Below are 14,775 nucleotides of genomic sequence, written 5' to 3'. Positions count from 1 at the left end.
ATGCCAATTTGCATGGGTTTTGATTAAAATTTCACAAGTTTCGCGAAGAAATGGAAGTTAAATTGTTAAATAATCGTACGAAACAGTATTATTTAAATTTGTAATTTGAATTTTGTTTCAATTGGATCTCTTTAAAGAATCGTGTCCGATGTCATTGTTTGAAATTGTCAATTAAAATGAGAAATCATAAAGTGTCATCATAATTACTATAAAACTTCAAAAATCTTAAGGTTCCATTATGGCGTGTCTATCATGTATATTTCACCATCTATTAGTATAATGAATCCAAAAGAGTGATACATGATTTTTTCGTATATTAATTATTGAAATAATACGATTAATATACGATAAGACGAAATATTTTCTTTTTCTTCGACCCGTAACTTCTTAATGGAGCAAAACGTACAGTGAACTTTTGTTATAAGACAACAAGATGATCAACCCTTTAAGTCTAAAAACCTGAAATCGAACCAAGGACTATATGCTAGCAATAGCAGCTAGCTTTGCAACAACGCGGTATAATACATATATTTTTATATTTATAGTTTATAATAAATCCTGATAGAAAAAGCTTTGCCGCGAATAAAGCTTTGTGTAAAGTGTTTATATGAATTTTAATTATATAGAATAGTTGATGTGGAATTCCTTCGTTAAATATTTGACGGCTTTGAATATTTTTCGTTTTGTGACCCAAAACCGCATCGCTCGGCAAACTTTCATAAAACTTTTGACTGTTAACTGAGCTTCTAGTTTGAATTTAAATTAATCGTATGTTATATTTGGAATTGGAAATTGTGAGGCTCCACTTATGTTACTACAAATTATCGAGCCTTGAATTGTAATTCACGAATTTGATATCATTTAATGTATCGTACTTCCGCTAGATTATAAATATAGATTGTTTGAATAAAGTTCTGTTAGAGGACTTTTTTCTAGAATATATTAAATACGAGTTGACCAAAAAGAAACCTAAGTTCTACCACATCTTTGAACGTTACGAGATAAAATCGTCTACATCGAACATCGACGTCAAAGTCTTTTAAATGGAGTACCGGGAACTCAGTCATTAATTAGTTTCAATGAAATTAACATTTTCTAATGCATTTCTTGGGGTTCTTGCAAGACGTTAGTATACGCCACTGGTTGTGTGGTTTTCAAATGTAACTATTTTTGTTGTACATTATGGGGTATAAGTAATTGTACAAAGATATAGATTGAAGATAGAAAAGCATTTTTCTATAGACTATTGTCTAACAAACACGGTCACATCAGGGTCACCAATGTGGAAAGATCGTTTCCTGGACGATTAATATACGTCATCCTAATTATTACCTGTAGATTTAATTTTTTTTTGTCTTTACGTCAATTTTGTATAGCTCATTCTCTATACGATTTCTTTTGCACACACTTTAAACAATTTCGCTCTTCTTTTTACTTCTAAATAAGCTGACAGATACAGAACTTTGCTGTTGTATGTTATTCCACTACTACTACTACTACTCTTCCTTGACTGATGTATAACCGATATGAAAACCTCTCGAGATTGTTTACCTTGATTGCTTGATTACCTATGTGTTTATTAAACCTAGTTAATGATAAAACAAAACGATCATAAGTGAGACTGAACTGATATTAATACGGGTCATAATGGAGTGGAAAATTAACAAAACACTATGTAAATTCACGGGTCATATTAGCTAAACAATCGCGTATTATAAAATATATACAAAGGTTTTCATAGTCTTCCGTTTCCAAAACTATTAATTAGTCAAATAAAATCGTCTCACGTCATATATTCCTAGTACAAATAATATTATATTAAAATGTGTTACACAGCTAGACGAAACTAAACCTATCAGATCATCAATATTATGATATACGCATATACATTATAAAGAATCTAAAAAATTAACAACGTTACGACTAGTTATTTTCATATATGCTTGTCAAAGCTCAGTACACTAATACATTGGTACAAGAAAAATAAAATATTTTTTTTCATGTGAAAAGCACTTATAGGCAAACAGAATATACACGAAGAGATAAAAATATTAAACCAAAAATTTAATTATAAAAACTAAAGAAAAATCGATTTCGAAGTGTGAGGGGCGTAACTATGGATATCCACACCTAGATCGTTTATCAGAATGCTCAATCTGGATATCAGTGAGCTTCTATGGGACAAATGGGATGTTTGGATCCCTGGAGTATCTAGGATTTTGAATTTAGTTAAAAGGTTAAATATCCCAAACGCAAACGACATATCAATTAATGCGATTCCCCAATGACAACATCCTAAAGTGCTCTAGCCTGGTCTCAAAAGCGCAGATTGGCTGTATTATCTTGGCTTTATACATCTGTTACTATATAAGTCATATAGCTAAATACTCTCAAAATGGACAACACCACAGCCATTGAACGATTCGAATACTTACTTTGTCTATTTATAATCTATGGTCACTACGAAATAGCTGTCAAATATTACATAAAGTTTAAATAAAATCACCATAGTTGTGAGCTTTGTTAGCAAAAGCAAAGGGATAAAGGGAAAGGTTTGGGGACGTCGCGTTCCTATCAAATTAAACTTACTTATAAAACGTGAGAGCAGTGTTAGCCTAGTGGCTTCAGCATACGACTGTCATCCCTCAGATCGAAGGTTCAATTCCCAGCTGGGTACCATATTTTCTATGTGTGCATTTAACATTCGCTCGAACGATGAAGGAAAACATTGTGAGGAAACCGGTCGGCTTTAGACACAAGATACGACGGCGTGTGTCAGACTGGATCATTACTTCATCATTACACTACTTGCCTATTATGATTATGAAACATATACAGACTTCTGAGGTCAAACCTCAAAAGATTATTTTTATAAAACATAAATTTAATATTTATTAGAAACTTTAGTAACTTACACAATTTAATACCTTTAAATATAATGTAAAAACACCTTTGTAGTGTCTCCCTTGCTGGAAGCTTTCACTTGACTTGAGATTAAGTATTGCATATACATACGTAGATCTAGTACAGGTACCCTAGATCACTCTTTGGTTATTTAAGCTTTTGTGTTTCAACGTCAAGTTGCAATATCCACTTCCGATGAGTAGCTTTTGTTGGAAATGTCACGTAGGAAAAAAATCACTTCCGCGGAAAACGGATTTACACGAAAATGCAAAGAACATATAGCCGATAAAAACTATGTTGCCTGTATGTTGTATGTAGTTTTATAACACAAAATGTGACAGAATAGTGTCCTATATATATATATAAAGAGAAGTAAAGAAAGGCAACATTTTAAACATGGCTCCTGTATTTCTAATTCTCATTGATAACTTTACAAGGTACATACGGCTAGCCTGAACATAATTATTATTAAAGAAAATTTTTTTTAACCGGATTAAAGCTATTTGTATTATTATAAACTTATAATTATTTTACATAATTATTATTTCTTATTAATTCACCGGAAATGAATATTGTATCACCTTTAATAACTAAGCCACAACGACAGTTTCTAGTTGAAAATTAGAATATTTTACCTAAATTTCAGACACTTGTGAAAACAGTTGAAATAAGGCATTTAATTTTCTATCTCCAACCTCGACTATTTTCATCAAGAGAACATCTTATAATTGGAGGTTGTAGACTTAAGTTATGATTTCCGAGAACAGTTTTTAATTTATCAACACCTCGTTGTCACCTCAGCCGGGATTCTTAAGAAAACCGATAAAATTTATCAAAGTCCCAACGTAACAAGCTATAAAATTTTTCACCTTCTATTAATTCCTTTGAAATTTTCCACCCATTGAAAATGTTTACCCTCAATTGACATTTTCGTCGTAAATAATTTTCATTTGTGAATTCGTTTTCGTGAGTTTGAAAGAAGAATCGGTTTACAATTCCTCCTGTCTATTCATGTAAATTCTTAAGATGTTTTTCCAAGCATTAAAGTAATATCAAGAGACAAAAGTGCTTGCATAGTACTCAAATATCAATATTGGTCGTCTAATAAACTTAAAGTTTCTTTTGTAATAATATAAATTATAATTTATAGATTATATATTGTATTGTATAAAATATATTTGTTGTATAGAATAAATATTCGTATATAAAATAATAGTCTTGTAAATACAAAGCAAAATATTATTCACTATATTATTACTGGAAAATATTAAGAACGCTACGGTTTATGATTATTACATACAGCGCGTAGCGCGCGCAGGATATTCTCATTTCCAAAATACAAAAGAAAATGTTTACGTTACGCACAAAACTAAATAATAATAACTAGAATGGTTTCAATTTAAAATCCTAAACTTTAGTAACTTAACAAAAAGCCCAATTGCTAGACAATCTTCGAATCAATATTTAAATCGCATATTGGCTTATGATACAAATTAATTCCCCTTCCACATGTCTTACACTAGTTACGCTCGGCTGTTGGAAAAGCGGAAACTCCAATTAACATAAAGTACCATAAGGGCAGGCTGTAATAGCACAGGCTGTTTTGACAGTAACAATTTGTACCAGAAATTACATCACGGGTAAGCTTACCATAGGTGCCTTGACAATAAGTTTGATAAAGTATGTCTATGTCTATGTCTTGTATGACATCGCACAGCGCGTGAGTGTATGTGTATATTAAAAGATGTAGACAAAAACACAGAAAAGTTTTTGTGCCGCGCTGTTTAATATATAATAACTATGCACTGTAAAGTGAATTCCTTATAATGATTATTATGTATTTATTTCAGATTATAAACATATTAGTTTTATTTATTGTTAGTAACAATTCAGTCTTAGGTTCTACCAATCAAAATCATAATACATGTTTTCAGTTGAGACGCGTCTTAGCGCATGCTTATGAATGTTAAAAATGTTAACAAAATTCGTTAGTATTGGTCATGGACAGCATACCAATATGTTTAAAAGTGCGTGGTCCTAAAAAAACTGTAATAAATGAAACATAATTATCTTCTAGCAGGGCAGCAGGAACCATACAAAGATGCGACCTTCTGCAATGAAGAATACGACTAAGAAATTATCTTCATACTACAAGCTCAATTATCAGAGTCAGCGAAAAGCTTTATTAATGTAAAAAAATATTAAAATATAGGTTAAAAACCTCATCGTTACAGCAGGCTTTTCTAGAACTTTCTTTAAATATTAAGGTTCTTTGTAGTGGAAGAGAATAATGACTATACAACTATAGTAAAACTGTTTTGATGAAAAAAATATTCTCACTAGTAAAATCATTTTCAATATCTTCTTTAGATTATAAAGCAACATTCTTCTTAGGAATTCCTCTCGGAATTAAGATTTTCTTTGTGTAATGAATTGAAATAAACAAAATATTAAATTAATATTATGTTATTTACTACGTGAACTTGAAATAGTAAAGATATTATTTTTATAGTTTAAAACTAAATTGGCACTTATGGAGTGTACACAAAAATTATTTCGTATAGAGGTAATCCTATTTTATTTATTGATTGATTTTATTCAAAAATACGTATTCAGCTAAAAGGCATTTATAAGTTTCTAATATATTATTGATATCTGATATATTTTTATATATTTGAATTGCGCTAAAATTCACTACTGAGCCAATACTGTTGAGGCTTTAGAGGATTTAATGTGCAACGCATTGTTGATATCTAATTATAGATTAAAATTTGTCCTAAAACTTTTTTTCTGAGGCCATCTTTCATTCTCTTAATATATCTACGTAAGACTGAACCCGACAAGCGACAAATAATCCTGTCACAGGCACGTCATGTCGCGTAATACTCGAATAGGCGAAATTACAGCCACTTGATAGATTGTGGGCGAAATGGTGCTGATGTGCGAGAATAATAATATTTAGGAGCCGTGTAGGCCAAGTACGTCACTGGGATATTCATTTCTCTTAAAAATAATACTCAATATTAGAAACAGGTATGTTGCTTTAAAAGAATTCCTATTTCATTGTTTTCTTTACTGTAAAAGTATCGTATTATAGCGAGAAAATGCTGTTCTACCACAAGGACCAAACTATTTTTGACTATATCCATGTAGTTTTAAAATGAATAAATATATCGTTATCGCAAATTGTCCCAAATCTACAAACACTTATCTATAAATATTGATTTTATACTTGCGATTAGGTTGGTTGTATTGATATAACTTTATATTATAAAAAAATAATAAATAGATGGCGCTACAACCTGTTTAGGTCTGGGTCTCATATTTCTGTACCTGTTTCATGATCATTTGTTAATCTAATAGGCAAGTAGGTGATCAGACTTTTCCTGGCGCACGCTTTTTACTTAGACCCACTAAGGCAGGCCGGTTTCCTCACGGTGTTTTCCTTCACCGTTCGAGCGAATGATAAGATGTGCACATAGAAAGAAAGTCCATTGATACACAGCCAGGGATCGAACCTACGACGTCAGGGATGAGAGTCGCACGCTGAAGCCACTAGGCCAACACTCAAACTTTATATTATATTACACGAAACATTATAAAACAAGGTTCCATGTATTTGCATAGAATCTTTTTATCGTACGAAAAACTTGGTACGAAATATTTTAAGATGTTTTGTTGCTCTTACGAAAAGTTAGAAGGTCTCCCTTGTGGGTAATAGCCACCATGCTCTGGTTTCACAGAACATTGTATTTTGTATAAATGGGAAAATTTTATTTCAATTCAAACCGGAATATCCTTCACACGTTTCGTTCTTGTATATATTACAATAAGCTTTCCTGATTGGAAAACCCTTTTAAAATTAAACACATTTTCTCTATAGACTAATCTACGGTAATAGTTTTCGAAACTAATTTAGTATGATTTACCAACTAAATGTGTTATAAATTACCTACGACCAAAAAGATATGGTTTAATTAATTATAATGATTGGAATTATCTAGTTAAGCACAAACTAACGTCTCGTTATTGTATGTATCCACAAAACTAAGATTAATACGAAACTAAGATTGAATCGGTACAAGTCCTTATTAGACATGCGATTTCCGAATCAATTTAATAGATGAAAGTAGTTTGTGTTATTTGGCTCCAAAGTTAATATTCAGTCGAAAATTATCGCAAACTATGATGTTGTATGTATGCATGTAGTGTGTTCGTACTTAGACGCCCATTTGATCGGTTGTGCGTAAATTCCTGGCTTTAAGAAGCTCAGAAGTTTTCTATGCACTTCGCAGGCTTTTCGGAGCGACCTCACTACTCCGAGGATTTCGTTGTTGTTGTTCGTTGGGAAGCCACAGCATTCTACGACTATATGGTTAACTGATTCCTCGGCGCTGAAGCATCTGCATCTGCTCAAGGAACTGTCTGTGGCACCAAGAACAAAGAGATGTTTATTTTGAGATCATTTCTATTGAGGCTTAGAAGTCGCTTTGACACTTTGATGCACGTACATGGCGCTAACTCTCGTCTCTGAATGTTACTTTAATGTTATTTTTCAATATAATTCTTCCATGTAGGAAGGTTGTTTTAAGAAAAGTTTTTTTGCTGTCTCGTCCTCAGATTCGCACGTTAACCATACATAAGCTATGCCAAAATAAACCAATTTGATTCAAATTTTGTGAGCAAATATAGAAAATTTACCCTCGGGATCAAAATTAACTTAAACAAGTGTTAACAAAACGGCTATGTGGAAACCCGATATAAAAAATAATAGGCCCGTGAGGGATAATGGGCAGATTTTCACGAGCAAGGCGTAATATTTTGATCCCCATCGGGCTGTTTCATACAAGTTGTTAATATAACCTTTTGTTGTGTTTTGTTTTAAAAGCCATGGCAAATATATACACTGGTTTATTCCCTTGCAAAGGTAAAATATAGACTCTTTCTATGTCTCTTTCTATCCAGTAATGTTTACAATGCAATGAAAAAAGAGGATAAAAGTTTTTAAAATTACCTAATTAGAATGCTTTTAGAACGCATTAGAGAATATCGTACTTTCGTGTGTCACATTGAAACGCACTACATATTGCTAAGTAAGAGAAAGAATCCAAAGCCAAGGAAATATTCGAGAAAAATTGTGACTAGATGTACAATAATGTTGCTATTGAAACCATATGATTTTAGTACAGTATATAAAAAATGAAAAACTTTAAAAAGCAACATAGAAGCTACGACGGTCCTCAGTGCCTAAACCACATTTAAAATAAAAAGTAACGATAAAATTAAATAATTCTGATCCATTAAACCAAGAAACCCCATCACATTAATTCTTCTGAGGCTGAATTCAGTAGTTTATTAACTTAGATGCGTTATCACAGATGAGATTTTGAAATAAACTGTTTTTCATTTACTGTAATATAAATTTGTTTAATGTTTTATAGTGTTAATAAAACATTGTATAAAACTAAATTATCATAGTTTAGCTGGTTCAGTGTGTATACATTGAAGTGTTTGTTTAAATTCATAATATTTCCTACATCTTCAATTTTGTTCCCTTTCGTGTAGAAACTCTTTGGCAGTGTGGTTTAAGTCATGATGCCTGGTCGATAGCACCGGTGACCACAGAGCTGGTGCTTTCCTCGCTCAACGAATAAGTATCATTGCATAACATTGCCACATTGATACATTTTTAAATTTATTTTAGATTCCTATTTATCCATTTTTAAATATTACTATTATTATATATGTTCAGAATAGTGTATTACTCTACATTTTACCAATTATTAATTAACTAATTGTACTTAGAGTCACATAAGCCGATCATAATTAAAAGCACGTAATAATCCTATGAAATTAAAATTGCATTTCAATGACGAGGCATGATATTTCATTCAAGATAATACGCGGTAAATCCAAAGCCGTCATTATGACACCCTCATAGAAGCTTAAGCCATCACATCGTTATTCGTGTATTAAAATCGCGATGAAATCGTAGCTATTTCACCGTTGATTCAAAATTGTAATCTCGTCTCTTTCTTCAATCGGTAGCTCATGTCTAAGCGCCTGTTACCACGGGTTCCTGACCAGTGCCTCTCTTTGTTGAGGTACAATTTTCAGGACCATAATTCTTTCACTTAATCGGTCTATCTGGTTGGTAGACGGACACAAGATCGTATTCCTTCTATGTTACAAACCACGTTCACCACGTGTTAATTCTAACATGTCCATTATTAATTAGTTTGAAGGTTCAGATCTGTTTGTAAGGCACCTTTCGTATCGATTTTCACAAATTCTGAAGTGTCAAGGATAAATCCAAATTAAGGCATAATTTATTAACACCCTTAATCAATATTGATTAATTACTAAGTGTATATTATTTTAATTAAATAAAAAATAGTGTTTTATTTATTTATGATTCATTTTAATTTCCTATATAAGTCATATGTCAATTTCACCGTTGGACGTGAATTTTCCATAATAAATTTAATAAATAAAGTTATTCAAATTGCAAATGTTCAAATCAATAGGATTTTAACTTGCGGCGTAACGAAACAGTTATATTTGCAAAAATCTCAAAAAAATATTTCTTTTTACTAAGTGAAAAATTAATATTAGTTTAAGTATACAGACTTCTTAGTATGAAACGTTTTGAAATAACGTGAATAAGACCTATAAAGCTTAATAATTTATATTGACACAATTTGTGTTCCATTTATTAAAGTCATACTTGCTAAATTAAAAATAGCTGCTGAATCATAAAGATTGAATACAAAAATGAAAAGGAAATAGATTCTATCTAAATTAAATTTGATATTACCCTTGAGTGTATTATACGCTTTTTTATGAAAGGTATTATAAAATATTTTGTATAATTAAATACATATTTTATTTAAAATTATTAATTTTATCATCACTGTGGGGGATGAGCCCCATTTAAAAAGTTTCTTATATTATATATATGCGTTTTAATAACTTAATTAATGTATATTTTTTAATCTCAGCACAACCGAATATATGTAATTAATTATGCTATACATCATTAAAAAGTATTTTTTACGGAATAACCGAGCAAGACCATAATCATATATATTATTATCAATTTTTACTTGAAATTACTGTGTATATCTTGAAATATTAATTATGATAAACTTACCACTTATAAAATAATTACACTTCACTTTAACGTCACTACGTAATCGTCAACTTCGCTTAGAAACAAAGACTGCGTGCACACTGCCCCACGTCTCAAACGATACTGCCGCACAGGACCCAACTTAATTCAGTCTTTTAGTATCATATACCAATAGACAAAATATAGATAACTTTTCTTTGCCCATTTAACGAATATGTTTGGGTCTAGCTTGGGACGGTAAAATGTAAGATACTAATAATATGATATATCGAAAATGGAGCGCTATAGCTACATGCCAGTCGTTTAAAGATTAAATTGGAATTCGATTTTTAAATTCACCTTTTAGTTATTTAACTAACACCCGGGTAGTGTAATGTGGAAAAGTGGAGAAATTGCCTTATCCTATATAAGACATATGTTATTTTACCTATATCTTAAAGATATAATATATTTGTGTATAAATCAAAGATATCCTCTTAATTGTGACTGACGTTTCCTGCTTCAATTAAAATTTGTTATGTTATTCTAACTAGTCCTGTTTAATTAATTTTTACTTTCCATTTTATGTTTTTATTTATAAGTTCTAAAACAACGTGTATGCATAAAATGATACAATAAAATATGACAACAAATTTTACACATATACACATTAATGATATTAGAACATAAGCTAGCAAAGGAAACAATGAAACAAAAAACCACAACATAAAAAGTAATAACTAAAATAAGTAATATATATAATGAAATATATAGTAACAGCATGATGAATAATGTTACGGTAGATTGGAATATTGTTGCAAAATATATCAATATTTTCATCAATGTTAGTAATTAAGTTGTAAGAGCGAGTTAACATAATAACACGACCATTAAAGGTAGCAGATAAGCCGGCCGTAAGTATGTTTTGAGTCCTTAATCTACGACGAATCAATGTTAAGTACGAATGTAAGTTCTATTATTTACACTGTAAATTTTGCTAAGACATGCTCAATTTGAATTGCAAATAACAATATCGATGTACTACATGACAACTACGAGTTCTCGGTAATTAATTCAACCCAAACTTGGATCGTACTAACCTTATGGCATACCCATCGATTTGCTCCCTTAGTTTATTTTCTGTCTGAACTGACTACAAAACATAGTACATGTAAAAGTAATAAAATATCTATGTAATATATATTAATAAAAATGAAATATATTGCGAATCTATCTCGAAGATGGCTGGACCAATTCGAAAAACGAACATCTCTATAAGTAAGCAAATTGTTCCATATATTGAAATGTAGCTACCATAAAGGTAGGCTACGTAATAAGAGAATATTAAACAGCGCAGCTAGTTTTATAATATATTTATTTCAACAACTATCTAAATGGTCAACACACGAAATGATACAGATTGTATCCCCTGGGATAATCCAATCCCCCCTAAACCCTGGAATAGTCCAACTATAGAGATACTCAAGAATTATGCTATAACGATTGAATTTTGATTCTACGGAAGCATTACAACAATGCTTTGTAAAACTCTTTGTGGGACTCTCAGTCATGTACATTTTCTCGCAACACACATTCACAAACTCTCGTCTAAAGGTCTTACTCAATTTGCTTATTATATTAGATTTAACTTTTATACATTTTTTCTTGAAAATTAATTTAAAATTAGTATCCATTTTCTTTTGCGATAAAGATATCTAACATAAACTATACTATACACCAAGGAAGAGCAGTTATACTCTAGATATTCTGGTAGACTAGCGTCTGGTCAATTTATACTAAACAAATATTATTATTAATCTCATAATTTTTTTCCTGATTTCTCGCTTAATGCATTAAAGATACACAGACACGGGGATCAATTTTTTTTTTAAATTTGTTTCATTTTCTATTTCTCAATGTTTAATTATTATTACTGTATATATGTGGACTGTGACAATATATCATTTATAGAAAAAATATACTTTGGAAATACAAAAAAAAATTTTTTTTCCAATATGAGTATAATTTTTATGACGGCGAACAATGGTGAAAAAGTTGGGAAAATTCGTTAAAAAATTCCAACATTAAGGCTCTTACAGTGTGAGAGGCGGCATGATTTATGCATGGGATGTGTTCAACACATTAGCACGTTTTGCTGTCGGTTTTATTTTAAAACTTCACGCGACGATCAATTTTTAGTATAACGAAGAATATTTTAGAAAAAGAAGAAAGAAAACGACTATTCAAAGTCCATCTTACTCATGTTAAAAGAAAAAAATATATAAAAATAAGCGTGATGGCAAAACTAAATAAGTTTTGTCATTTAAATAGAAGAAGTATTGAAATGAATTGAAGCCAATATCGCATTTATTGTATGTTGATTTAATAACTACATCTACCTACGATTTAATAACTACCTAACTACAATTGGCTGTGGCCCGTAAATACTCTAAGATCCCCATTGGCAATGAAATGGAAATGGTAAAACCGAATAAATAATAGTACGAAATTTATAAAGGAAACATAAATCCATATAATTAGCATTAGAAACTTAAGAAATATTTAGTATGAACGCAAAGCTGATTCTAGCGTAACTCAACTAAATGCACTTTCTACCAATCTTCGCACGGGCGCTACGTAAACCTTTTCTCCAAAGACTATTGTCTTTTCGAACCGTTTAATATTTTAAACGGGTTGAAAATATTCAAAAATCATTCACACAACACCCTGCTTAGTACAGGGTTCAGGAAATTTTAAATAATCTCACTGTACGATCATAGATCCCTAACCGGTGCTTTGTTCTTATACAAACTGTTAAATGGTCAAATACATCCAAGGCCAAGGTTCAAAATCAACAATATCTACCAAATTCCTTTTGTTAAAATCAAACTTTAATTCGCCTCTCATTCGAATTCTTCGCGAATACAACGGAACAAACGTTATATATTCAGAGCTTGATTCGGTAGTGAACTGGTAACCTATAATGTATATAATCCGCATAAGTAATTACTAAGTAAAAACTATAATTTGTAGTTACATTTTATAGAACTGCAATTTTTTTTTTAAATTTTATTGTCATGAAAATCGCCATATATTTTAGATATATTTAGCGTGCAATTTATACTGTAGATCATATATATGGTGTGGTTTTTTTAATTATGTGGCAAGTAGAGTAAACTGTAGTAGAAAGATGTAAACTTCTTAATTTCTTACTTACGCTACGAGCGTTGCAGGGCTACGAATTTAGTATTGCATTTTTGGACTTCATATTTAAAGTGGAGCGACACAATATTAATACGATCTTAAAACTAAACCAATTAATTTAGGAATAATATCAATGTCAGATGACATATTGTCAATAGTTTCAGTGTGAATATGGTGGAGTATGTAATGTTTATGCACTGTTGGCCTAGTGGCTTCAGCGTGCGACTCTCATCCCTGAGGTCGTAGGTTTGATCCCCGGCTGTGCACCAATAGATTTTCTTTCTATGTGCGCATTTATCATTAGCTCGAACGGTGAAGGAAAACATCGTGAGGAAACCGGCTTGCCTTAGACCCAAAAAGTCGACGGTGTGTGTCAGGCACAGAAGGCTGATCACCTACTTGCCTATTCAATTCACAAAGGATCATGAAACAGATACAGAAATGGCCCAGACCTAAAAGGTTGTAGCGCCATTGATTTATTTATTTTTATGTGATGTTTATATGACGAGAATATAGCGAATACCATGGACTGCAAAAAGAACCAATAAGTTCATTCTCTAACCAAAAATTACCTCAAGACTATAATTTACAAACGGATGCTCAGCTACTTTGGCCATATTATCAAGAGAGAACCAAATAGTCTCGACGAGTTGGCAATGAAAGGGAGGAGTGATGGCAGGAGAAGTCAGGGTCGATCGCCTACACGTTGGTCTAACCAAATAAACCCGTGGCCTCTGCCCAGGCGGTTGAGGGAAAGGAATTGTATCTAAACTAACCTTCAACTACACCGAAGTGGGTTACTTCCAATGTATATATTCTTTTTTGACCTAATAAAAATAACGACATGCTACTTTATTTTAGCTTAACTTCCTCGACCCCGGGACGTAAGTCGCCGAGGAGGTAGAGACAATAGCAATTAAAAAGAATACCAAATACACCCAATAATGGGGCTCAACGTCCCTAATGCACTAAGAAAGTTGGGGATACAGAGGTATGAAAGCAGCATGTTGACGTATCGCTTAGGTATTTTCAAGACAGTCACGACCTTCAGTAATGAAGATTAGAGAAGAGTCTTTGATTAAATATTTTTACATCGATCGTCTTTTATTCCTCGCATTAGATTATCGTGATTCATGTGCACTTTTTACTTTTTGGATTTCATGTATCCAGTATCAGTTTAGTTTATTTTTTGTTCCTGTTTAGTTTCTTCTTTATAACTATCATTAATTTTATACATTTTTTTCTTTACTCACAGTGGTTGCTTGGAATAGATCGCTCGAAAGCGATAAGCCCGCCAGTTGACGTCCTTTTCATTTAATTATGTTCAATTTTCATATTGTAATGTAACGAAGTGTTAATAAATAAAAATAAAGGCGAAACCATAAATAGTTGACGTACGTACCTAAGCTGTAGGTGATCAGCTGGTACAATGATTAGTGAAACTCCTTCCTATATTTAATAATATAAACTAAAAACTTATATAATACTTGTGTGGATACGTTAACTTCGCCTCACCTCCCTCGGACAAGCACAAGCCGGACAGCAGGCAGAAAATA

General features: G+C 31.7%; 1 protein-coding gene across 1 annotated transcript in view; it reads right to left on the bottom strand.

Annotated features, from left to right (window-relative positions):
• LOC123720082 overlaps positions 1-10,146 on the bottom strand; it is a 36,177-nt gene extending 26,031 nt beyond the window's left edge. The window contains exon 1 of the mRNA XM_045676543.1: positions 10,058-10,146. The gene's annotated coding sequence lies outside the window, so the exon portion shown is untranslated. The remainder of the gene's footprint in view (positions 1-10,057) is intronic.
• Between the last annotated feature and the right edge of the window lie 4,629 nt (positions 10,147-14,775).

Source organism: Pieris brassicae, chromosome 2 (assembly GCF_905147105.1).
Source record: "Pieris brassicae chromosome 2, ilPieBrab1.1, whole genome shotgun sequence".
Taxonomy (NCBI): Eukaryota; Metazoa; Arthropoda; class Insecta; order Lepidoptera; family Pieridae; genus Pieris; species Pieris brassicae.
This window is presented reverse-complemented; position numbering and strand designations above follow the sequence as displayed.